The sequence below is a fragment of the Passer domesticus genome, chromosome 3 (assembly GCF_036417665.1).
Source record: "Passer domesticus isolate bPasDom1 chromosome 3, bPasDom1.hap1, whole genome shotgun sequence".
Classification (NCBI taxonomy): Eukaryota; Metazoa; Chordata; class Aves; order Passeriformes; family Passeridae; genus Passer; species Passer domesticus.
The window spans coordinates 106,072,973-106,097,090 of record NC_087476.1 but is presented as its reverse complement, the minus strand read 5'-3'; the positions used below and the strand labels follow the sequence as shown (position 1 = coordinate 106,097,090).

The window sequence follows — 24,118 nt, the reverse complement described above, 5'->3', positions numbered from 1 at the left end:
CTATTTTCTATGATCGCTACCAATTTGTCTGGTACAGAAATCAATTTTACTGGTCAGTAGTTTTTCTGTTCTGCTCCTTAAATGTTTTTTTCATTTTAATAGCATCACATTTGCGACTTTCTATTTTTCTCCTTTCAAGAGTGATTTCAGAAATTAGTAGTTTAGCAGTCTCATATTTTAGCTTCTTTAGAATGCTTGGTTTAATGCTACCTGGTCCTTGAGATTTGCTACTGCTCATTTTATTGAATTGCTCTTAAAATCTCCTCTGTTGACTGTTCGATTTCTGAGTGCTCTTCAGACTTGAACCTGTAAAGAATGGCTCAGGTGTGGAAACCTTCATGACCTCTTCTGAAGAGAACACTGATGCAAATAATTCATTTAGCTTTCTCACCACAGCGCTGCTTCCTGGAGTATCCTATTTGCACCTTAATCATCTCTCAGCCCATTGACTTTCCAAAAGGCTTCCTGTTTCTGAGAAACTTCTTATTAGTCACTTTTATGCCTGTAGGAAGTTGCTCTTCAAAATCTTTTTTTGGCTTGCCTCATTAGAGTTCTATGTTCAACAGGATGAGTTTAACTTGTCTTTTATTTTCCTTGTTTGGACAGGATTTCCACTTTTAAATGGAGGAGTATTTTACTTCTAATAGCCTTCTCTATTCTGTTGTTTTAACATGCTGCCTTTTAAGCATTTAATTATTTTCCCCAGCCCTTTTTACTATTTCTCTTCACTTTCACGTTATTCTCCATTTTCACAGCTTTAACATGATCATCATTAACTTTTTTTCATGTTTTTGGTACTGCTCAGATGATGTAAATACTTAAAGATTGGCACAGCACCCATTCCCTGACCTGAGAATTCTTTCTTTTTTTTCCTGCTTTTGGGCTTAGTTGCTAACTCTGTTTTGGGTTAGTTGCTCCAACAACTAGCTATTTATTGACTCTTGGATGTTTGTACCTCAAACTCCAGGGACATTTCTACTGCTGGAAGTGGATTAAAATTTGAAATTTTATGTGTTGGAATTTTTCTTGGAAATAAAAATTGCTATAATGTGTCTTTGACAAGCCAGTTGCAAAAAAAAAAAAAAAATTAAAAAATTTTAAAAAGTAAAAATATTTTATGTCGCTGTAAATCAGAACTTGTAAATCAGAATCTAAATAACTAGGACAAGACAAAAGGACGGTGGTGATTACCCAATATGTGGAAAATTGATAGCCCTCATATCCTTAATCATCTACAATTACCTATGATGAGCAACAAATGAAGTAGACTGAATCTTGAAGGTAAGTCAGTCACTCTTAATAAGCCAATGCACTTAATGAATTCCCCTGTTTATCTCCTAGGTCCAGAAAGGCTGTGAGGTTCATAATGAGCTCTGCAGCAGCAAAGTGCTTTATCACCTGAACTGGCCAAATTTCATCTGGCTTAGCTCATCTCCTGTTGCTTGGGGATAATGTCTGCAAATTGGTGCCCTGCCAGCAGGAAGGAGGTGGCCAGCACTGCTTCTGCCCAGAGGTCCTTGCACTTAGTGCAGAGGCTGGGACAGAAGCCACACAGCCTCTCTGCCCCAGCATGTGGCTGGCCACATCTGCCTCCACCATGCTGACTTCCCTCCTCATCCTGGGCTGGGAGGCTGAGCTTTGGATGCATCTCCATATTTGTCAGAGCAACAAATTCAGATGCAGGTAAATGCAAACATGCTCAAGGGCAGCTGCTCATCTCGAACCATCATAGCCAGACAAGTTCCCAACCCATAGAACTCCTGCCAGAAGCAGCTGGGGAAGGAAGTTTTCAAAAAATACTTGGGGACTGCTTCTCATTGTGCTGCCTTCAAAGGCCACCTTGAACTCTGCAAGTATCACATTAGCAGTATTCCCATTCACTTAGCCACCAAGGTGCCCTTAAAGGACCAGGTCTGACTTTCTGTAGCTCTGTCTGGTTCCAGAGAAAAGTGCTGCACTTTTCCAGAGTTGAGAGATCTGATTTCACAGATTTTTAAGACAAGAAGAAAACAGAATGCTCATCTGTCTTTGATGAAATACTATCCCTCTTAGCACCAGGCTCAGATATGACCCTGACATTGAAGCTTATTATGTTGAGTTTATTCAGCTTATTATTTATTTTCATATCTGCTTCTCTATCAATGAGAGAAATTCTCAAGTCAAAATTATTTTTTCATTTCATATTGCCTTACCAATATGTTTGGTTTGGGGTGACAGGAAAGGTAACTCGGATTCTTGTATTTATAAATATACATAGAGGTGAGAGGATTAAGCATTTAAGAGTATTGTTCGAAAGAAAATTTAGATCCCCTTTGCAAACACCATCATGGTGATAGAAAATCATTATTTTCCCTGTAATAATCTACTTTAAAACCATCCTTTTACATTACTTCCAGCTATCAGAATCAGCCAGCAAAGTATAGCCTGAATTCTGATAAAGAACAATTGCAGTAAATGGAGAAACAAGCATAAATTATATTACCAGTGAGCCCATGAAAGAATTGCAGAGATAAGGGAAGATGAGCTTTATGAATCATTTATTTTACCTTACATTCTACTGGTAATAAAATTAAAACTATTAATTATAAATAATCATGTTTATAAAGAACAAGCAATTTTTATGCCTTGTCCTTCCATCCTCATAGAAAGTTCCCATCAGCCAGGAGCAGCAGTTGACTTCATACAATTTCATCCACTGGACATATGACTAAAGTCAATTCCTAAATGACATACGACATTCAATTCTTAAAGTTCAGCCGTGTGTATCAGGAAAATCCCACCCTCTCTGCAAGCAGTCTCATTTGAGGCTATTGAACTGACTTCACAAACAAGGATCTGCACAATCACATTGTCAGTGGGTGAGCCACTGAGCAAGCTAGCATGGACAGCAGGAAAGCCACTGCACTCCCCAGAGCACAAGAGAGGCTGCAGTTCCTGCACTTGCATCCATGCTTCCATGGTTTGCTCTTCCCACTGACAGAAAACATCTGTCATCAGTGGTCTCCACTGCACAAATCTTGTGCAAGCATTTAGAAAAGGGAGGGTTGGTGCATCTCTGTTTCCATAGGCATGTTCATGGAGCCAAGAGCCATGATGTCAGCAGGCACAGATGTACTGGAACTGAGGAAACCAGCTTGGACAGTGGCAGCAGCACACTGTGACACTGGGAGTTCAGGATATATTGGACAGATCTGCCTAGAAATGGCAAATACATTCAAAGGTAGCTGTTATGCACTAAGGACCACATGCAGAGCATCCTTCTAGTGGCACCCCGAGGGCAGAGGTGTCTCTGCCCTTGCTGCAATGACACCTCTGATTTCAGTGTGGGTGGCTTCTGCTGCTAGACACATCAGTGTGTTGAGACTGTTTTGTGCTGCTCTGGGGACATGATGTAAAAGTAAATAAACATTTACCAGTCAGTTTAAATAGGTAGTATGGCCACAAATTATGTGAGTCAAATAAAATAACTTGTGTTTGAATGACTGACCTTTAATTTCTATAACTCAGAGATCATCTATTTGCTACAATGTTCAAATATCAGTTGCTGTTTATTTAAAGTTTGCAAAGTTTATTATCATCTCTGAATTTTAACCCCATGATACAAGGCTGATGAGTGGGAGCTTTAGAGTGATTTCTTTTTTCTGTTTTTCTTTCCAATTTTCCCAGGAGTCTGGTGTCTAAGAAGTGTTTTATGAAAGAAGAGCAAATTTCACCATTAAAATAATATAAAATATTAACATTAAATAAAAACATTTATAAGCTGTTTCATGGAACTTGTGGAAATTACTTATTTAAGCCACTGTGACTCTCAGCGACTAAAACTGCAGCTATTTTGCAGACCTGACATTCCTGCTGAGTAACAATTTACATCAACAAATTAATTTTATTTCAGAGTTGTTAACAAGCTTCTATTTTAATTTATGTGTTCATTTAAAAACTACTAAATAAAAGAGCATTCCTGAATAAATTCTAATCTTACTTTTGGGGATAAGTTGTCATTCAATAAATATTTATCATAAAAATACCACAAAAACTCCCACATTGTTTAAGGAAATAAAACCCAGACACTAGACTGATTATAGGCAGGCTATTGACAGCCATAACTAGGAGTGCTTTTGCATTTGTGTCACCTGCATCAGCAAAAGTGCTTTCAGTTATACCAGGTGGGCTGCTTTTGATTAGGTAGAGGCCCAGGTCTTTGCCCAGTGGAGCCTTTGAGCAGGATTGCAATGCCAGTGGTATTGACTTAATTCTAAAGTCAGTCACTTCATCCCCTTGGGAACTCCAGTAAAGCTCCCCCACAATGTAATGCTCTGTTCTCCTCCATACATTATAAACAGTTATTCAAGAGGTAGCACATCTTATTTTTCACGCCTTTTAGCTTTCCTAGATTTAGGTATTCACAGTATGAATGGACAAGCTTCTGCCAAGCTCAGGAGCCCAATAAGCACTATAAATATGAAGAACAGAGAAATACCAGAAATCTGCAGGTTTGGCTGCTGTGATTCACATGCACTTCCACACCTCAAAAGCAGAAGCATCTAAAAGGTGGGAGAGTAGATCTTCAGGGGAAAAAGAATATAAGTCTTGGTTTAGCTCTCCCTGTGAATACAAATTTCATCTGCATGCATATAAACAGTAGAAAATACTTTATTTTGAGAGCTAGTTTAACAACTGGAAGGATGCTCCTTCAAAGACTGAGCCATTACAAGGAGATACATGACCTTAAAATTTAGACAATTTAGAAAAAGTATCTTTCCATTTCATGAACAGCTGGTTGAATGCAGAGAAACATAGTAATTTTTCTTGGAGATGGATTTATAACTACTAATATTTTTATGCTAGCAATATCTTCAAGCAAATGTGATGTGTTTTATGATGTATCTTTGTTTTATATACACACTTCATTCTTGTTATTCCCTGAAAATGAAAATAAGAACCACAGCAAATAAGAACAAAAAATATGGAGTATAAAAACATTGGATTTATCTGAAATTCTAGCAATAATATGTCAGAAGATTAAAATTTAAAAAAAAAGTCTTAAAATGTAAACCTCTATTCAGCAAAGACACTGACTGAACATAATAAACTATGTGAAAGCAGAACACTGAATTTGCATCCAGTCATTAACTGCTGTACTTACATCTTTTGGGCAAATATAAAGCTCTCAAATACCACAAAAAATGGAAATGTGATGGCCTCACCATATAAAATAAAACCCCAGTGTAAGATAAAACATATTTCAATGACTGCAATTAATTGCAAAATAGAATAAATCACTCAAAAAATAATTTATCTGCTTTAAATATCATAAAAAACCCCATTAACATACCAACAGGAAGCTGGCAGCTTGACAACTTTATGACACTAAACAGGACTGCAATGGTGTGATTCTCACTTCATTTAAGACAATGACAAAGCTTTCATTAATTTCAGCTAGTGAGAACTGACGTGTCAATAATTTTTCATTTAATAAATTGTATTTTTCTTCTGCAATGCAAAAGAAATCAAAAACTCTAAAAAGTCTGAATATACTGACATTTGGGCTAGTTTACATATGCTTTACATACTTAAAGAAATGAGCAGAATAATTTATTATATCAGGCTGGCATTGTCAAATAACTCTTGCACTGCAGAATCCCCTTATGTTCATCTTTTCCTCTGATCAAGAAAGAGCATTAAAACCCTTCATGTTCTTCTTGGGTGGCTTGAGCCTGTAAAGCTAATATAAAAAGAGATATGACTTAGGAGAAGCCATTTTGTATTGTTAGTTTATCAAGTCCTATCTTTACAATGAGTGAAAAGCAATCTAAAATCGGGGCAGTGCCCATTTCTCATGCTCACATAATTTTTGTTTTGAAAATGTTGTGCAAACAAAATGTTGTGCACAACAAAAGTAGGATTTATGCTGAGAGCAACATCCAAATGAAGGAGAAGAAGTGGGCACCCCATGTCTGAACTGTTGGTGCTTTGTAGGTAGATAGTGGGGCAACCTCGTGCTCTGCACTTCAGCGACAGCGTTGGAAAGCCCAGGGCCACCTCCCATGGTGGGAGAGAACAAACAGCTCCATTCCTACTGGAGAACAGAGCCACAGCCAGCCTGAAAGACCAAAAGGCAGGGAGTGGTTAGTGGCTCTAAAACACAAGGAGTCCCACCTCTTGCCCAAAACCCTCTGCCCATTCACTGTGAGCTGGCACATTGGAATGAAGGCAGAGAGATTCCATTTTACTGCGCTGCCTCCAGAAAGAGGGGCTGGCTCACCGTGGGCTTCCTAGGGCTCCTCCTGCCACTCTGTGCATGGAGATGCTCACTGAAAAAAAGCAGACACAGCCTGCTTTTCCCTTCCCTCTCCTGCTTACCGCCATTTCCAAAACACACCATCACTGGCTCCTTGCCTAGTCCTGCACCATCCCCCTGTTCCAACTCAACCTCTTTGCAGCAGAGAGGGCTAGCAAGGATCTCCTGGGGGACAGCCAGTGAACAGAAGGGGAGGAGGAGATGCTATTTGGTGTATAGGAGTGAGGGAAGGGGCGCTTCATGAATTATTATTGTCTCCTGAAGTGAGTTTAATTTAGCCCCTAGGACCATAAGCTGCTTTTGAGCTACTGCTAGGCAGTGCTCTCTGCTTGTACGTGTCAAACACATGGCCCCTTCCCCACAAGGGCCCCAGGCAGAGGTTTGTGAGACAGTTGGAGCGAGCTAGTGTTGAGGAGCTGTGGTATGCCAGCAGATGGGCTGGGATGAACATCTTATGTCAGAGATTGCTCTCCAGAGGCTATTTCCAGCCTCTTCAGGCCTTTTGTGTTGCTGGAGGGCAATGGAGCAACAACATAACACAGAATTAGGCCTGCTGGTTCTGAATGAGGAAGGTGTTTCCAAGCATTTGTGAAGCAAGTGCAAGTCAGCTATCTCAGCATTGGAATGGTAATTGTCTTGCAATTTGACTAATTACCATGTGTGGCAATATAGGTGCGCTGTGACAGCATTTTTTAATGCATCCATTAGTGTGCAGCTCTGCCACGCAGCAACAAGGCTTCATCTGTTTCACAAACTTCTTAGAGTTTGTGAATAAAGTTAAGCACATCCCTCAGCTCCTTGCTGACTCAGGGAGAGATTAGTTACAGCATTAACTCAGCTCCACCAAGGTGCACCTTTATTCCTCGGAGAAAAATTGCAGGGCTGCCTCTTGCTTTTATGTATTGCAGTCCCTATATGTAGAAAGACTTCAATGTATCTTTCCTCTTCACTAAAACGATAATAAAATAAAGTGTAACTGTATTAAGTGGCAACAATGAGAAAAATACACATCTGGATGCTCAGAGATATGTAGACACCAAATTCCCATTGAAACTGTCTAGCTAAAAACCACTCCTTCACCCGGATAGTTTCTGCACAGTTTTTGCTTACATCAGTATACCACCACTGCAAGAAAATTTCACCCATGCTCAGCAGCTCATTAGAACTGTCTAAGCCTGTCAGACTTGACTGACTCGGCTGAAAAATGTTTAGGTATTTAAGCGCTCCCATTTTTCCGCGTTCTTAAACCTTTTCCCCGCTCGAGACAGCAGCCTTCCAGCAGAGCCAAGCCCTGCGCTTTCCCAGCCTCGCCCCAGCTAGGAAACGCTCGCTTCCTGAGGGGGAAGATCCCGCCCGGCTTCCAGCGGGCGTTTCCCGCCCGGGCGGGCCGGGCGCGCTCCCGCCGGGGGCCGCCAGGGGGCGCGGGCGGGCGCGGGGCCGCGGGGACGCGCCCGCTCCGTCAGGGGCCTCGGGCCGGCTGAGGGGCCCCGCTCGGCGCTGCTTCTGCAGCTAGTTACGCACTGGCAGACAGTTTCTGGCATTTATCGGTGCCCTGTGACACCGAAATTATCATAAGGTCAGGGAATTCATTGAACCCGAGCAGCATTTAAGCGCTGTTAGACTCATTTGTGGCTATTCAGACCAAACAAGTTTTTCAGAGGGAGGCTATTGGCTGCAGGTAAAAAATGAATGCAAAGAGCACAAAAAGAAAGCTAGGCTGTTTTAATAAGCTGTCTTGCTGCTGTAGCAGGGATGGGCAGGAGATAATTCCAAACAAGCAGCTTGCTGTGCCAGCTAAAGGAGTCCCTGGGAAGCTGATAGGAGATAATCAACAAGGAGACACCCGTGCTTTTTTTTTTTTTTTTTTTTAATTTTTTTTGCTGGCTTTCCTCTCTTTTCACCTACTGTGTGTATCTTACTGATCTCGGAGCACTAGGCTGCGACAGCGACCTTTTTAATTTCGGTATCTGGAGGGAAGCATGACACCGAGTTGTTAATAACCTCACCTGTCTGTGCTAACACAACCACAGCCTCTTTCACTATCCCAGCAGCAGCAGGAAATCAGCAAGGAAAAAAAAAAAAAACCCAACAGACTCATGTAGAGCCGAGAAACATAAATCAGCTACTCCTGGAAGGTGATGTTGAAGCCCGGGATGTAAGAGGATCCTCTCTAGGTTGCGGGAGGAGTGACCCGGTGCTGGGAGACAGCCAGGATTACCCCTTCTGCCCTGCCGCCGGGGCACAGCCGGGAGGCGGAGGAGGGACTCGCTCCAAGGGAACAGGCAGTGGAGGATGAGATCCCTTTCCTCTCAGTCAAGGGACATGCACAGCTGTCAGTGCGAAGGTGGAGATAGGTAAATGACAGACTGGGTTCGCTCTCTTCCCAGAGCAACAGCAGCTGAGTCAAAACAAGCACAGCCAGAAACATGAAACCCTGAAACCCCGCCCCCACACACTCGCTCACATATATACACACATCATAATTCATGCTACATCAAAGCAGTGATTACCACAGCTTCCTGGCTGTCTACTTCTGTTTATTTATGGTGCATTACACATTTTAATGCTATTCTCATACAGTGGCTCAGCTGCCACTGTTCTGCATTTGGGTGGGGAAAAAAAACAAACCAACAAATGGCTGTAACATACAGTATGTTGTCCCCTGGGAACAAAGGATAAACAAATGCTCAGCATCTTCCAGGGAGAAGTGATTCGGAGTTATTAATAGCATGACTCCCCCTCCCCATTTCAGTCTTGCTCATGGCTACACACTTCAGCAAGGAACGGGAGGAGTGACAGTCGGGAGGGGAGAAGGGCTGGAGATGTTTCTGAAGTGACCTGTTAAGCCCAGCTGGCTCCAGGAGAGTCCTTACATCATCCTCCATCTCTGTAATCATGTCTAGCTCTGGGCTGCTGCAAAGTAGTGGATGGAAGGGGGAGGGCAAAGGTTTGACATCGGCCTGAGGAGAACCACCAAACTCATGTCTTGCTTGAAGCTTGGTTCGAGCTAATGGTAAGAGATCACCTACTAAAAACACTGCCTGCCACAAGGTCGCAGCTCATTCCCTCTTCTCCCCATCCTCATAAGGTAAGAACATGGGGACTTGACTTTATTAATTTATTTAAGGAAATGACAGTCAGCTCGGACTAAGTTGAATGTACAAGATTTATTTCTCCTTGCTGTCAACCTTACTATCATTTCCCCTTGAAGCCTGAGTTCTCATTACCATTACTCTCCTTGCAAAATGCAAGTCATTTTGTTTATGCCATGGGAAAAATATATAATCTCTTTAAGTGCATTGACAGTATCAACATAAAACAAATAATACTGAACAGGCAGCAAAAACAGAAGCCATTGTGCTAACAGTCCCTGCTGTGAGAGACACACAGACCGCTGCTGTGCACCTCCTGCTGTACCCTAGTGTGTAGGAGTGACACTTCTAAAAGGCTCTTTTTACATCCCTTAATAATCCAGCCATCCTTGTGAGCTCACTGCGGGCACCATGCTATCAGCAGAGCATTTGCTGTAATAAACTGCTCTTTTATACACCCAGTGATAGTGTCCATGAAACATGCTGCAAATACATCCAGGATCCCAAAGCCCTCACTGCATAGGGTAAGGCAAGTGAAGCTGTGCCCTTAGTGCCAATTTACCTTGGCCCTTAACTACGAAAAAGAAAGAAATGCTATCTTTCCCATACTCTGTTCACAAACGTTTTTCTAAAGGGGACCTCAGCTCAGAACAAAGGGTCTGACAGTTCCTGAGGGGTCTCTGTCCAGCAAAAATAACACAAATAAAAAACTGTTCTTGATGGAAGAAAGCTGCAGGCAGTGCTGCATGGAGTCACACCTCAACCAGACAGCCAAGGCTGAAGGGCCCCATGCCTTATTATGAACTTCTTGTCACCCAGTCCTTCCTGCCACCCTGTTTGCAGAAATTGTTGCAACAAGAAAGGATAGCCTGAAAGGGCTAAACCTTCCATCATTTTTTTAAGCTACTACAGTATGTTCCTAATTTCACAGAGTTGCTGAACTTCATTAGTCTGTAAGTATCTATATGGCTACTTTCATACATATATATACAGAAACACACACAATGGCAAGGACAGATTACATTACAAATTTTGACCTCATGCAGAGATATAAAAGGAACCTCTACTCATGCTGGTAAGACTCTAGATTTACAGGGTAAGGAGTGACAAAGTGTGACAAAGTGTCTGGAGTGACAAAGTGTCTGGATGGGATAACCTACACAGAGTTAAGTTTCCTAGACGTGTCCCCTGCTCTATCTATACACTTCTGCCTTTCCAAGTCCCCTTCCTCCAAAGATATGAAAGATAAGAAAAGTCCTCATGCAGAATTTTGTGTGACAACACTAAGCAGGGGAACTACAACAGAGCTCAAATGCCAGGGGGCCTGAAGGGAAAGTCACTGTGGGGACTGGGGAGGAGGACACTGATGGCCACCTCTTGCCCAGTTTGGACTATACCTGAAGAGGGGATGTAAAATAGATGGTGACCCCTGTGTGGAACAACCCCCAGAAGAGGCACTTGAGCACATCTGAGCCTCCCAAATGCCCTCAAGGGGGGCTCTGGAGTGTGGGCAGAACAGGGTTTGCACTGGTCCTTGCCAGGACTGAGTTTCGTGGGCCAGTTAATCCCAGACGGCATGTGCTAGCTGAGGTGGGATGGTAACACAATCCACATGGAGGGAGTTCATACAGGGAAAAAATGTTGCTGCTCTGCCATAGCATTTGCAATGGGTATTTTTAGCCCCCAGGCTCATTGCACATGGGCAGCAGCCACAGCACTGAGGAGCCTGTGGCAAGAGCTCCAAGGAAGCTGGGGCGACCAGGTCAGTAACGCAGGCCTTCAGCAACAAAATTAAAGTTCTTAGGGCTGTGCTTCACTTGAAGAAGGCAAGAGCTGAAATATTTGGTGGCCACAGGTAGTGCCTCTGGGATCAGAAATTTAGTTGTAGTCTAATTTTTTTTAATGTTCAATTTACTATCTGCAGCTATAGCTCTCACATCAACAAAAGATGTGGGGCTGGGCAAGCTGTTGTGTTTTTTCAGATGACCCACTCCCACTCACCACAGAAATTGGAAGCATCTTAGGCAGCTCTTTTGCTATGTTGCCATGTCCTGCTGATGCTGCTGCAAATCAAAAAATGTTTCTTTCTTTCCTCAGCTTAAAGCTGAGGTGTATAAGAGATGATTTTATTTTTTTTTTGTTCTGTTGAAAAGTCAGGAAAATGCCATTCTGATTACAGTGAATTATTTTGAGTTTCTTGATGGGGTAATTCAGACTAAACTATTCAACCCAAAATTAAATGTATGCTTCATTCTCCAGGTGTTTAGTTCTCTTGTTTAACTTTGTTTCCTTCTCATTTAGGTCACTTTTGAAATGAAAAATGCCATTTTGACACAAAAGGTCCAAAAGTTTCATTTGGTAAATGTCAAAACAAAGCAATTTCATGGGCTATTTTTTTTAAGCACTATTCCATTAAAGACTGCTGAAACAAGAAGTTTCAAACTTTTTAAGATTGTTCCTTGTCATGACATTTTTTGGGGGTTTTTTTGACAGGAACTCCATTTCAGGGGAATTACGTTTCCTAAGTACATTTCTAATCCTAAATAGATTGTAAAACAAAAGGAAAGTAGAAGAACAAAATTAGAACATCAGCCCACTTTCACTCAGCTATGCTATGGTCTTTTCTTGCCACATGAAAGGACCCCCTGAGAGCAAGCAATAGGGATTAGCTGTCCTTGACAGATACTGTTCTTTTTTGAAGAGAGGCGAGTTCTCAAGAAGAAGTGAACATGCAAGGGCTGAATTGGTGAGGCTGGTCATATTACTTTGTAGGATGATCCTGAAATCAGCAGGAAAGTGCTGCATCGAGAAATGTTTCTGTCCTTTATCCCCATGACCAATTGCACAGGCTTTGCAGGCTGCCAATAGCTGTGTAGGCAATGGCACTCCTGTCACAGGGAAGGTGTCTCCATTTTCACAGAGATTTGTTTGCTGTATCAAGACCCTGCAGCACGATACCAGCTACCTCTCAAATCCAGACTTGCAGCACTTTACCTTAAGGAGTGAAGTAATCTGGAGTCCTGACATGACAATCCATATTCTGTACTCTGTACATAAAATGTTTTGTTGTTTAGAGCCAGAGAAAATAGGTGTGTGTACATGATCCTGTAGCTAAGGCCTTTTAGTGATTTCCAGTGAGGAAAATTTATGATTAAAGATAATCATAAATGGCTGCCTGCTATTGGGTCCTCTCTCCTTCCTGTCCCATTCTGTCCCCCCCGACACACATCCCAGCAGTGATTAAATCAATGGGAATTAATCACACCTCATGAAAGAGAAGTGAGCCTGTAGTTTCCCCTTTCTGTCTGACAGAATGATACAATCAACTTCAGAAATCATTTGTTATTTCACTTATGACAAGCTTTTGGCCAAGTAAGCCACTGTTACATGCAAGCAAATCAGAAATTATTCCCTCGACTTCATCTTTCAGCTTCAAAGGTGCAGGATATGCATTCCCTGAATGTGGCATATCACAAACTAATCCCGGGAAAAGTCACAGCGATTTCATCTTAGACCATTATGGATTTCTTGCTGGCCTGAAAACCTGAGTAAGGACCTGTGTTTTTCACAATTCAGGAAATTTCACAGCTTCAAGGAAAGGGATAAAAATGAAAATCCAGAGTGGCAAGAAGACGCTTGCAAATTCTTTAGCAATACAAAAATTACCACCGATCAAAAAAAAAAATCTCCAATCCACCCTCCCTCTATCCACGGTGTCCCTTCATGAGGCGCTTATTCTTCATTTCAAGAAAATCTTTTTGGGGAAGCAGGATAGGCTCCGGGCAGCCGTAGTTCCGCCGCTCCTCCCTCTGTGCCCTTTCGGACGCACTTGTCACCAGCCGGGACACTGAAGGCACACGGGCATCGCCGCAGGGCGAGTGTTTGGCTTTGCATTTACTCCCTAAAGCACTCCTGCAGCAGTCATCTCATCCATGCATCTCATTATGGGGTGATTAATTAATGAATGAATTACGGCACGGTGCTGCTAGCTACCGCTCTGCGTCGAGTGGGGTGAGCAAGCAGCTTGGGGGGCTCCCGAGGGATGCAGGGGAGATGCTCCAATTCAGCCAGCATGCAGCTCTCCCTCTTACAGCTACCCCGACTGCAGCAATGTCCTGCAGCCTGAAAACTTCTCTAGAACTTACTGGCAAGAAGATGAGGAGAGAGAAAAAAAGAAAAAGAAAAAGAAAAAAAAAGAAAAAGAAAAAGAAAAAGAAAAAGAAAAAGAAAAAGAAAAAGAAAAAGAAAAAGAAAAAGAAAAAGAAAAAGAAAAAGAAAAAGAAAAAGAAAAACCCCAAAAGCAAATGCAAAAACTGATAACAAAGATGAGTTTATTTGGAATCCAATAAATAAGTGTAAGTGAAAAAATAAAACCTTTATTTAAGAAAATTAATAAAGATTTTATTAATGGAAAAGACTGGAGTCCGTTCTTCCCCTGATGACTATCAAACAAAATTAACTACGCTATTCTTCTCCCTTTAATGTGGTTGGTAGGGGTTACTTTAAAGGTTAATTTTTTGCCCCTTTACAAATGGATTTCAGATGGTTTACACAGAATAATCACAACTGGTATTTTACCATGTGATAGGCTCCTCACAGAAGCTGCCCAGAGAAATGTCCTTCCTCTCCTCCAAGGGACAGAAGGAAGTGTGAATCATCTGTCTACAAATCATTAGTGCTCAGACTACCCAGTCAGAGTCACATTCTGCTGCCAATGTACTGCATAGTCTTAAGTAAGTCATTTATTATTGAAAAATTTGTATAAAATTGCCCCTGGGATGTGGGTGTCTCCTCTAAATCAGGTGTGGATGCAATGAGTTACCTTCAAAACTTTCTTTAATAGAAGAGAAGTAGTCAAATGCTAATCCAAAAGATGCGTAGGGAGGGAGAGCAGGGGAGAGAGACTATAGGAGGGTAGAGAGGTGCAAAGGGAAGGCTCATCTTGTCCTTCTCTCTCATAGAATCATGGCACAGTTTAGCTTGTATGGGGCTTGGAGGTCTCCAGTCCAAACCCCACTCAACCGTGGGTAAGTTTAAACTTAAAGCAGGTTGCTGAGGCCTGTCCAGTTGAGTTTTGGCTGTCCCAGAATGGAAAGTGCGCAGCCTTGGTGAGCACTTGCTTCAGTGCTGAACCACTCTCATATTGCTCTTTTTCCCCCCAGACTCAGTCAGTATTTCTTACTGTGGCTTGATGCAAATGCAGCTATCACCTTTCTCTGAAACAACAGCAGTCACACAGCAAGGCAGCAAAGCTCCATGCTCCAATACTGTCTTTCCTGAACCACCTCCCTAAATAACATAAGCCCTGGGAAGCCCAGTGTGCTGAAGCATCATGTTTATCCAGGACTGGATGGTTATGTGTGACAGGGAAGTCTGGTCCTTCAGAGGGGCCGGGGATGCAGAATAATCCTCTCAGATCAGTTCCAAGAGAGCACCCAAAGGCTTATCTCCAACAAGGAACCTGAGGCAGGCAGACCCTACCCCGCAGTGCCACCTGCTTCCTCAGCCCTTTTGAGAATCCACTGGGCTCCTCGGCTGAAAGTCTCTTGGGAAAAAAACAGCATGACTTCATTCTCAAGAGGCTTGAACATTCTGCCTGGCTGTGGCCTTTACCAGCCTCAACTCTTTATAAAAAGTTACTGTTTACATACTGCAGTTAATTCCCTTTGCTCAGTTTCACAGCAAATACAGCTTCTTGAATACTTGTTATACCAACTCTGTGGATGCTGGATTTGCACGTAAGGGAAAAACACATGGATGGATGGTAGGTAAATTAAAAATGAGAGCTACTCAGCAGCTGCTCGGGACATATGTAGGCATTTCTGTGTGGTGTCTGTTTTTGCTGGCAAAACAGGAAACTGTAAACATACTAAAGGTTAAGAAAATGCACATGGACAGGGCATGATATTTTGAAGAGTAGCTTGACCTAAACCTGTGATTAAACAAAAAGGAAGCAGCACTTGAAAACCAAGTAAAGCATCACTAAGATATTCAGGGACTTGGAGGGAGAAATCTGCTTTCACTTTTCTGGGCATTTTGCCTGTCAAATTATGAGCTTATTTGTGGTGCTAAATGCTTTGCTTGTGTCTCAGAAAAGTACAGGAACTGCTGGCGCTTTTTTTTTCCAGTGGAAGAGAGAAGTCGTTAATGATCCCAAAGGTTAAGGAATTGGCACAGTCAGAAGCCAGCACTCCTTTATTTATTCGTCAGCTGGGCTCTGTGTGGGCTCCCAGCATGCAGAATTCCCCACTTGACTGCTCGCCTTCCCCAGAGGCTTCTCTGTGTTTGCCTGTGCGCGCACACCGGCGTCACCCTGCGTATAAAGGAAGATTAGTTTGCAGTCAGAAATACTCGGCCAAAACTGTAATATGGTTCAGCCACAAGCAGGTGTTCCAAACCAAACATGTTTATTTGTTTGTTTGTTTGAGGTAAACCAAACCCTGAATTGCACTATATGGCTTCAGAGATGTTCAGTTTAAGCACAGGCTCTATGTTTATATGCCTGTATCAGCTAGATCTGTATAGAGGTGGTGTGGTCAGTGCCACAGACCACCCAACCCATGTTCCCCAATATGCCAGCAACAAATCCCAAGGGAGAGGCTCAGGAGTGAGAGATGACTGCCCACAGTTGTCCCTACAGAGGACCTTGGGTCTCAGGGTCAGAGTTTATAGCACAAGAGATTCAGCTTCAAACAAGGCTGTATGAAACTCAAAACTGAAGACATCCCTATTTAGCATTTTACTTCTGTGAAGCCACAGGATGCCCCAGGACACTTGGAAAACCTCTTTCCAGATCATGAGGACCAGCCCTGATCCTCCTTAAAAATCAAAGAGGAGTCCACTCCCTCTCTTCTTGTGTTACCCCTCTTTTGGCATGTGCAATGCCTGGAGCAGGTGGGAAGGCTCAGAAGCACAGCTACTTCTCCCCTTCTGCCCTGTTTTTAACCTGCTGCTTCTGTTGAAGGGGCTCTCTCTGAAGTGTGAATCTCTACTGTGTGTGCAGTAACCCTGTGGAGGAGCTTAACCTCCATCCTTCCATGCAAAATGGAGAAGACCTGCTGGACCAGGTCAACCACTGGTCTCCACTTTTCAGAGATTTTGTTAGAGGAGAGGTGAGTGCATCAGCTTAGAAAATTCTATCTATTGAGAGCAGAAGGTATTACCTGCTTAGGCAATTGCTTAGGCAATTAGGTGTAATGATTTTTCCTCTGCAGTGGTAACCAGAGAAATCAAGAATCAACTCTGCCTTATTTTCCATTCAAACTTCTCTCCAAGGAAGCACATGAGGGGAAAAATGGAGGAAATTATAGTAAACTTCATCCTAAGCATTGTAAGCCTTGCCCCTATACTTGTCTTGCCCCTTTCCATTTCTGTTTAATTTAAAATATTCATCCTTCAAATAAAAAATAAAAAAGGGGATATGGAGCAAACTCATTAAAAATACAGGTGAAATTTCAGTGCTTGTTTGTGGAACCAAATATAGAAAATGAAAAGGTGTCTGGCAGAGAAAGAAATGCATTTATTGAGGTCTTGTGCTGTAGCAGTGCACGAAGGCCTTTAATGAGAGCATGTCCCAGTATGCTAAGTAGTCCTTATCTACAGGGGAAGTTACATTCTGTGACACCTTCTGAAATCTAAAGACACAGGGACAAAGCACAGTAGGTTCTCTTTTACCAGCAGGAAAAGTAATGCACCAAGAAGAGATCAGACCTCATACCTCAAAGCTGAGAGTGGAACAACTTTAAAAATCTTGCTTAGTCTGGCTTACCCCCATGCTGCAGAGCTAGGAGCCCAGTGCCCATTACATGCCAGCACCTAATTAGATGCCAGCTCGCACATCCTCTTGCATATATCACCCGTACACTATATACCGGGACACGGAGTTTGCTCTCTGAAAAGCCTCTAGCATTCAGTTTGTGCTAGATAAGTGATAATAGCATTAATGGACTAAAATATTAACATAAAAGACTAACTGTTGTAATTTCTTCTTTGTATGATTCCAGCTAACAGCATCTTCTTTTCTCACAGGGAGACTGCTTTGAAAGGATCAAGAGCAGTTCTGCAAAAGTGGGAGGAAAGGACATTTATATAACAATAAGCCTTTCCCCTCTTAATTTTTTCAGTTGGCTGCACAGTCTTCTCCCATCTTTTGCTGACATCTCTTAATAAAAACATTAAAAGAGTAAGCATAGGCAGTTCCATTTCCAGTGATAGGGTGGGTATAAGGCCAATGAGAAACTTCATTTCATAAAACCTCTCTGCTGCAATCTGCCCTACCTCAGCGTTTATCAGCTTCTCTGCTTTATTGTCTAGTTAAAATGGAAATAGCCTCCCTTCAGCTCTTAGTTATCAAGCCATGTGGATGACAATGTCAACTGACACTGGTTTTCATAAGCTAAAAAAGCTGCCCTGGGGCAAGCAGCAGTGAGACCAATTAGATTTAGTGATTAATATTTCCTGCTTCAGAAATGATAAAGACACACATGCAGTTGAAATTAAACTTCACTGGTGAAGATGAATTGAGAAAATAGCTGGACAAACATCAGGTTTCTGAATGAAGGACCAGTGGCTCAATTCTTAAGTGGTATTTTCCATCAAGTTTTCTGGTTGTGTCATACAGAGCATTAAAAACTAGAAAACAGAGTTGCCAAATCTATTCCCTGAGCCATTGAAAAAAACCCAAGAAAACAAGAGGCAGGTCTGCTCTTAGTGCTTGCACAGTAATTGTTTGCATCACTTCCCGCCAAAAATTCTTCCTCTCTCCTTTCAGCTTGGATGTGTTCTTTAGGATTCCTGCCGCGTTCCCAGTGTGGCTCTGAGAAATATTGCACTCTCTTATCCTGTATTTTTATTCCTGTCACCCACCAGCAGCTTTCATTTCGCTTTGCTTGCCTGGCCACCTGAAGGAAATGCTCACAGTCTTTGAAACGAGGCTCACAGTGTTTGACTGTGAAGGTGTTACATCAGTGCTAAACCAGTGCACCATCAAAATAGAGCAATCCAGCTAATGAACAGGCAAGCTCCACATGCTGGGTTCATGCTGGTGACTTTGGTATGCTAATGCTGGATATAACAGAGACTTTCACCAGCTTTACTGTCTCTTGTGCAGTTTTATTTTAGAATATTTACTCCCTAAAGATGTATAAAGAGGAAAGGCCTTTCCTCCTGCCTCAACTTTCCTTGTAAGAGGGGTTCTAGCTAAGAACTGTCACAGAGTGAAACATTCCTTTATTCGTGTATAAAACTCTCTTATAGTTTTCCTGACACTTGCTTTTCCTTGGTCCTTGTATAAGTGAGGAGGAATGTTGTGGCTCTCAGTGTCAAGTACTATTGACACTAAGTCAAGGGTGCCCTGCCATTTCTGGCTCAGAGTCCATTTCTTTTAAGCCAGATGTAGAAAAGCCTGAGGAACCATTGAAGTCTGATGGAACAACAGTGCCAGAAAAGTTAGTCTGTTCATACAGCTCAGCTTCTGGGGCTCCATGCTGTCCCCAAGCCACAGATGGGTGGAGAGCTACTGGATCTTGTCACGCAGGAGCGTCATGGCAAGTCAAAGCAGCAAAGTCAAAGCAGCAACCACTCTTCTCCCAGGACAGAGGCTGTCAGAAGAGCAGAGCTCTGAGTGAGCTGTTAGCTGTTTGTTCTCCACAGAGTTTTGGATTCCAAGGTAACTCTGAGCAGTTCTACAGGGCTGTAGAACATCATTACCAGGAGCTAAGATGGTCCTTCACAGGATGCTGCCACTTTCTGAGTCAGAACTGTCTAATACAACAGAAAGCCAGGTCCAGCAGGAGCAGCCTGGAAACAAAGAAGCCTTTGAAGTGGGAGCGAGCAAGAGCAAGTGAGACACAGTCCAGGTGGCAGAAGAGGATAAAGAATCCTGCAAAATAATGAAAACTCTGAGAGTGAGAGAAAGGTCTGTCAGAACAGAAGGAAAGAGAGACCAGGCTCAGAAATAGGAAAAAAACAAGTCACTAAAAGCAGGTGACAAAGTGTGAGGAGGCAAAAGGGGCTGAGTAGGGCACTGAAAGAGACTGATTTATGGAACTTGAAAGCACAAGTAAAACATGAAAGCCCAGAGACATTCCATCCCAGGTAACTCCACAGCTGAAGTTTTGAGGTTTTATGACACAGGGTGTAAAGTATTTGACCTGGTTATCAAGAAATGTTTTTAAAAATTCTCAGTCACTATCTTTTTCCAGAAGTCATCCCTATCAGTTTGAAATACAGGAGTGCTGTATATTTTTCAGGGTTTGTTTTGGCTTTTTCCTGGTATTCTATAACACCCAAATTTCATTGTGTTTCTTCAATACTGCACTTTTTGGTGGGCAGATAGCCCGGGAAGTGAGAGAATGAAATCATATTGCATCTAGTTGAGTTATGTAACTGCTTGAAGTATTTACATTGCTCTGAAAGGGGGGAGATGATTAGAGAGGGATTGCATCATACAGACACATCTGACAAATTAATATATTAAGGGACAAATTTTAAGTCTAGATCATAGGTCGCGACTTTCAAGAGTGCTTGGTATGCATGTGGACATGTAAAAAAATGAGCAGATTTTTTCATGCTTCAAAACTTATCTCCAGAATGAGATGAAATGTTCATTTGTGAATAGTAAAGGTTTATGGTGAATCCTGAAGGTCACTGTAAATTAGAAAGCTGGACTCCTTTTCTCTCCATCATGTGCTCTCAGTCCCTCTAATTTATACTCCCTCCCTGCAAAGGATTAGCAAATAGATTAATTTTATTTAAATGGGTTGTCAAAATGCAACACAGTTAGCTTCAGGTCACATGTTTCATCTCAAGAGCAGAAGCAGTCCATGCTGAGAGAAAGCTACACTACCAGTAGATCAGAGCTTTCAGTCAGGACTATGGGGATAGCTTTGATGACTTTACAGTTAGTTCAGTATTAATAAAAGTCTCTGTAAAACATCTCTCCTGCATTCCCACTCTCCCCTCTGCCTGCTACCTGTGGGCTCTGTCAATTCTGATATCTGACTGCTCTCACACTTCATCTGGATTAGGGGAAAAGAGAGTTTTTTGGGAGGGATGCATGTATGCACGCCTATGTGCATGCACACACAGCTCATGGCCCCTGAGCCTCCACCCACCAAAAGCAGCTTTTCATTCTCAGCAAGACAAACCCACAGAGGAGCTCAGAAGTCATTGCTGTTAGACAGTAAAAGGGCCAGTTCAAATCTGTCACTCCATCAGAGCATGGTCTTCCCCCCTGGTAAAGGTCACTTGGAGAAAAGATATGAAAGTGATTCAATACTTGAACTTAACCAAAAAGCCAAGCAACTTATTTACTATGCAGTGACCCTGCAGTGACCTCATCCACAACAGTTGCAGCTCCCACTGGCATCAGCTGGTGTCATGAGTACAGATGAAGACAAAATATTGCTGTGGTAGGAGAATACATCAGGAACATTTCTGTGGCGGTTTAGTTTTACAAAACCTGTACACATCTTTCAATCACTTTTTATAAACATTAATAAAGTATTGTGTGGGACCTTGAAATGTGTGCTTTTATTTCCATCCTGGCGTTTCTAATGCTATTTCTCAAGGCATAGCAAGTCAGGCCCAGACACTAAAGACATGGAAGAGTTGTTCAAGCTGTGCTGTCTTTTACCTTGAACAGGAATGGCCACAGTGATGCTCTGAAATAAATTCCACTCTGTGGGACCATTTGCTTAAAAGTGAGGAATAAGCAATTTTTCTTTTCCTTTTCAAAACACTGGAGGCCAAAGGGACAATTTAGAGCTCCTCTTACACTTGATTTTTTCAGTTATTAAGAAAGCATCTAGTTCAGAAGGTAAAGAAAAAAACTGATGATCCACATCTCTCAAAGACACACTGTCGTTATCAGCATTGCAGAACCACTGCATGAATCACTGTTTTGTGTCACTGCTTATACACAGCTGTGCTGTCACTGTGAAGAATTTTTCTGCACATCGACATCCAAATCTGGATTAAAAGGGAAACCCAAACAAATTCATCTATTTCCTTCATGATTCACTCACTTGTCACCATCATGCCTGCAGTGCAGGGATAGAGAAGAAAGAGAGAAAAAATAAAGCCAACAACCCCAAATTATGGAAAGCTGAGGTTGTTTCACAGCTAGAAAACAATCATGACATCTTGCTGGACTCTGGGGTTTGTAAAGCGAATTTTTAAAAATTATGATCCCTGGTTTTGCCCAAACAAAGTTTATATTTCCAGTATAAAATGACCAAACTGCCTGCCTGATGTAAAAAGCTATTTTCCTTCTTTTCCCTCCTTTCCCTCCCACCCCACATCATTTGACAGCACTTGCCTCCGGTGCCTCAACAGTAGCTATGACTGTGTCTTAATGAAAAAAGATGTATAAAATATTACCATAACCTCAGAGGCATGAGTAAAGCCCTTATTAGAATTCAGGACCTACAGCTGGAAGGGGGGCTCGGGCCGGCAGATAAAGTTAACTATTGTTAGCTCACAAGTGGCTCAGACTTCCTGGCAACTGCAGTGAATTACTCAGCCCTTTATGCAGGGTTTCAGAAACAGTTCACTGTTTCACAACAAAAAAGGCATTCAGGCCGGGAAAGATGGTCTCCCAGGGCTCTAGAAAGCTAGCTTTAAGCCAGTGAATGGACACTGGAGCCTCCTAAGTGAATGACCACTGTGGGAAAGGGTGGTGATGTCAGCCTGAATGCATTTCCAATGGTTTTGTCCCACTTTTCATTGCTTTTGCACTCTCCCTCACTCTTTTTCTCTGCCTCAAGCTGTCCCCTTCCTGTTCTTTTCAGGCCATTATATTAAAACTTTAGAGCTCACATGCACACGGAGGGGAGGACCCGCTGCAGCATTGCTGCCATGGCAATGCTTCTCCGCACTTTTGTTTCACATTAAAAAAAAAAAAATATTGGGGAGTATGGGCAGTGGGAGTAGCTGAAAAGGAGAAGAAAAAGGGAGAGGTGGAGGGACAGGAGAAGGGTGAGTGTCAGCATCGGGCAGCTCAGAGCTGGGGCTATGAGACTGGGGTGAGGGGAGAAAACTGGGAGCACAAGGAGGGGAATGGATGAAAGTAGCAGGGATTTGGGGTCCTTTGAAAAACAAATTTGTAATCCTTCACACTGCACATGTTTGAAAGGATCGGCACTTTTGAAGGCCTAGAGAAGAATTGGAATAATGTTCTTAGCTAAGCCCTCGGAAAGAACAGAGACGTGCTTTGGAAAACATACCCAATTACATAAGTTTATCAAAAGCTTTGAAAGGCTCCTCTGTCTATGACCAAAAGGGGAGAAAAATAGTGGAGAAGAGAAAGAGGGAGAAGGCTCCTAAGTGCATTTACCCATGGTAGCGGGAGAGCAGCAGCTAAGCTGACATACTTCAAACCGATGTGGCCCACCATCCCAGACCTCCCCGTTGTCAACAGCATGCAAGATTCCAGCAGCAAGCCCTGGAAAGTGCCTTTGCAAAAACCAGATGGACTTGTAAGTAACAAGGGAATAGGGAGCGAGGCACTCGATATGCACTCGCTCCTTGTAAATAAAACCACGAGTCCCCTGGCCAGCAAACCCACCTGGTTTGCTTCCTGCTTTCCATGAAATACTTGCTATTCATACGGATAAATGTATGCAGGCTTGGCTAAGCCTGTCCTGAGGCAAAATTATAGGATAACAGCATTGCGCAGAGATTGAGCATTAAGCTTAGCCCACACTAAGTTCTCAGTGTGCCAGGGCTTTTTGCTTTTAATGTGTCTAAGAATGCAGCTGTACGTGCTGCACACACAAGTGTGTGTTAGCAGCAATCCCCTCGTGGAGGCTTTCCTTCCCTCTGCCTGAGCTGCTACCCTGTTGCACCGAGATTATTTTGCTGATGCATAATTGGCACAAATTCCCAATCCTCCTGCAATAATAGTAGCAGAGACCAAGACAGTTTGATTTCCCATAAACAGGTGAGAAGAGACTTCCGGCTTTGCCTAAGCTGTCTTTTTATCGGTCCTTTCTGTTACCCACCCTCAGCCAGGCAACATTCCTGTGCAGACAGAGGTAAAAGCACAGCACAGGCAATGTGCTGCAGTTTTACCATAGGGTAAATTCACTAAGATCAGCCTTGTACCCGCCATGAGGCTCACTTCAATAAGTTTTCATCTGGTAAAACTTACGAACCTTGTCTACACTGTGTTTTCTTTGTGTAATAATTCTTGTGTATGGTAAAAGACACAGCTTTTTATGCTTAAAAAGGAAAGCTCTGTGGCTTTCTCATACTAAACACAGGCTCCCTGTCTCAAGTCAGGATTCAGCAGGGAGGTACTTTCACCACATTAGCTGTCGTGTGGATAAAACCAAGTCAAACCTTTATGCCATAGCTTAACAGGGTGAACACAAACCCTACCTTTTTCAAAACTACCAACACGTGCAGAACCACCTGCAGTTAGTCTCAAAATATGAAACTCCCTTTATGACAAGATCAGGAGAATCTGCACACCAGAGCTCCTGAGGTTCTTCTGGAAGTTCCTGTCATGAAGATGATCCACTAGGAATATTTCTAACCAATCCTATGAGATAAAGTGAGGGACATTTATTGCCCTGAGCCAGTATTTCCTCCTCCTTCTTTTGCTTAAAAAGACTCCAATACCATATCTCGTTCTGCTTCCATTTAGCAGGGGACCTTGAGTCTCAGATCTTGTCCATGTGGTAAAACCCAAAGACCAAGGAAAGCTTAGGAGGCTGTGATTTCC

General features: G+C 42.6%; 2 long non-coding RNA genes across 4 annotated transcripts in view; one reads left to right on the top strand and one right to left on the bottom strand.

The window, feature by feature from the left end:
• Nucleotides 1-15,634: 15,634 nt before the first annotated feature.
• The window catches only part of LOC135297386 (uncharacterized), a 16,756-nt gene continuing 8,272 nt past the window's right edge, over nucleotides 15,635-24,118 (bottom strand). For both annotated transcript variants that reach the window (XR_010359396.1, XR_010359397.1), the window contains exons 3-5: nucleotides 17,364-17,449; nucleotides 16,554-16,653; nucleotides 15,635-15,703 (exon numbers count right to left, since the gene is read on the bottom strand). This is a non-coding gene — a long non-coding RNA (uncharacterized LOC135297386). The remainder of the gene's footprint in view (nucleotides 15,704-16,553; nucleotides 16,654-17,363; nucleotides 17,450-24,118) is intronic.
• Nucleotides 22,331-24,118, top strand: part of LOC135297385 (uncharacterized) — a 26,621-nt gene continuing 24,833 nt past the window's right edge. Inside the window, exon 1 of one of the 2 annotated variants that reach the window (XR_010359395.1) lies at nucleotides 22,331-22,368. This is a non-coding gene — a long non-coding RNA (uncharacterized LOC135297385). Of the gene's footprint in view, nucleotides 22,369-22,474; nucleotides 22,869-24,118 lie in introns of those variants that run through there. The other variant, XR_010359394.1, reaches the window with a different exon arrangement.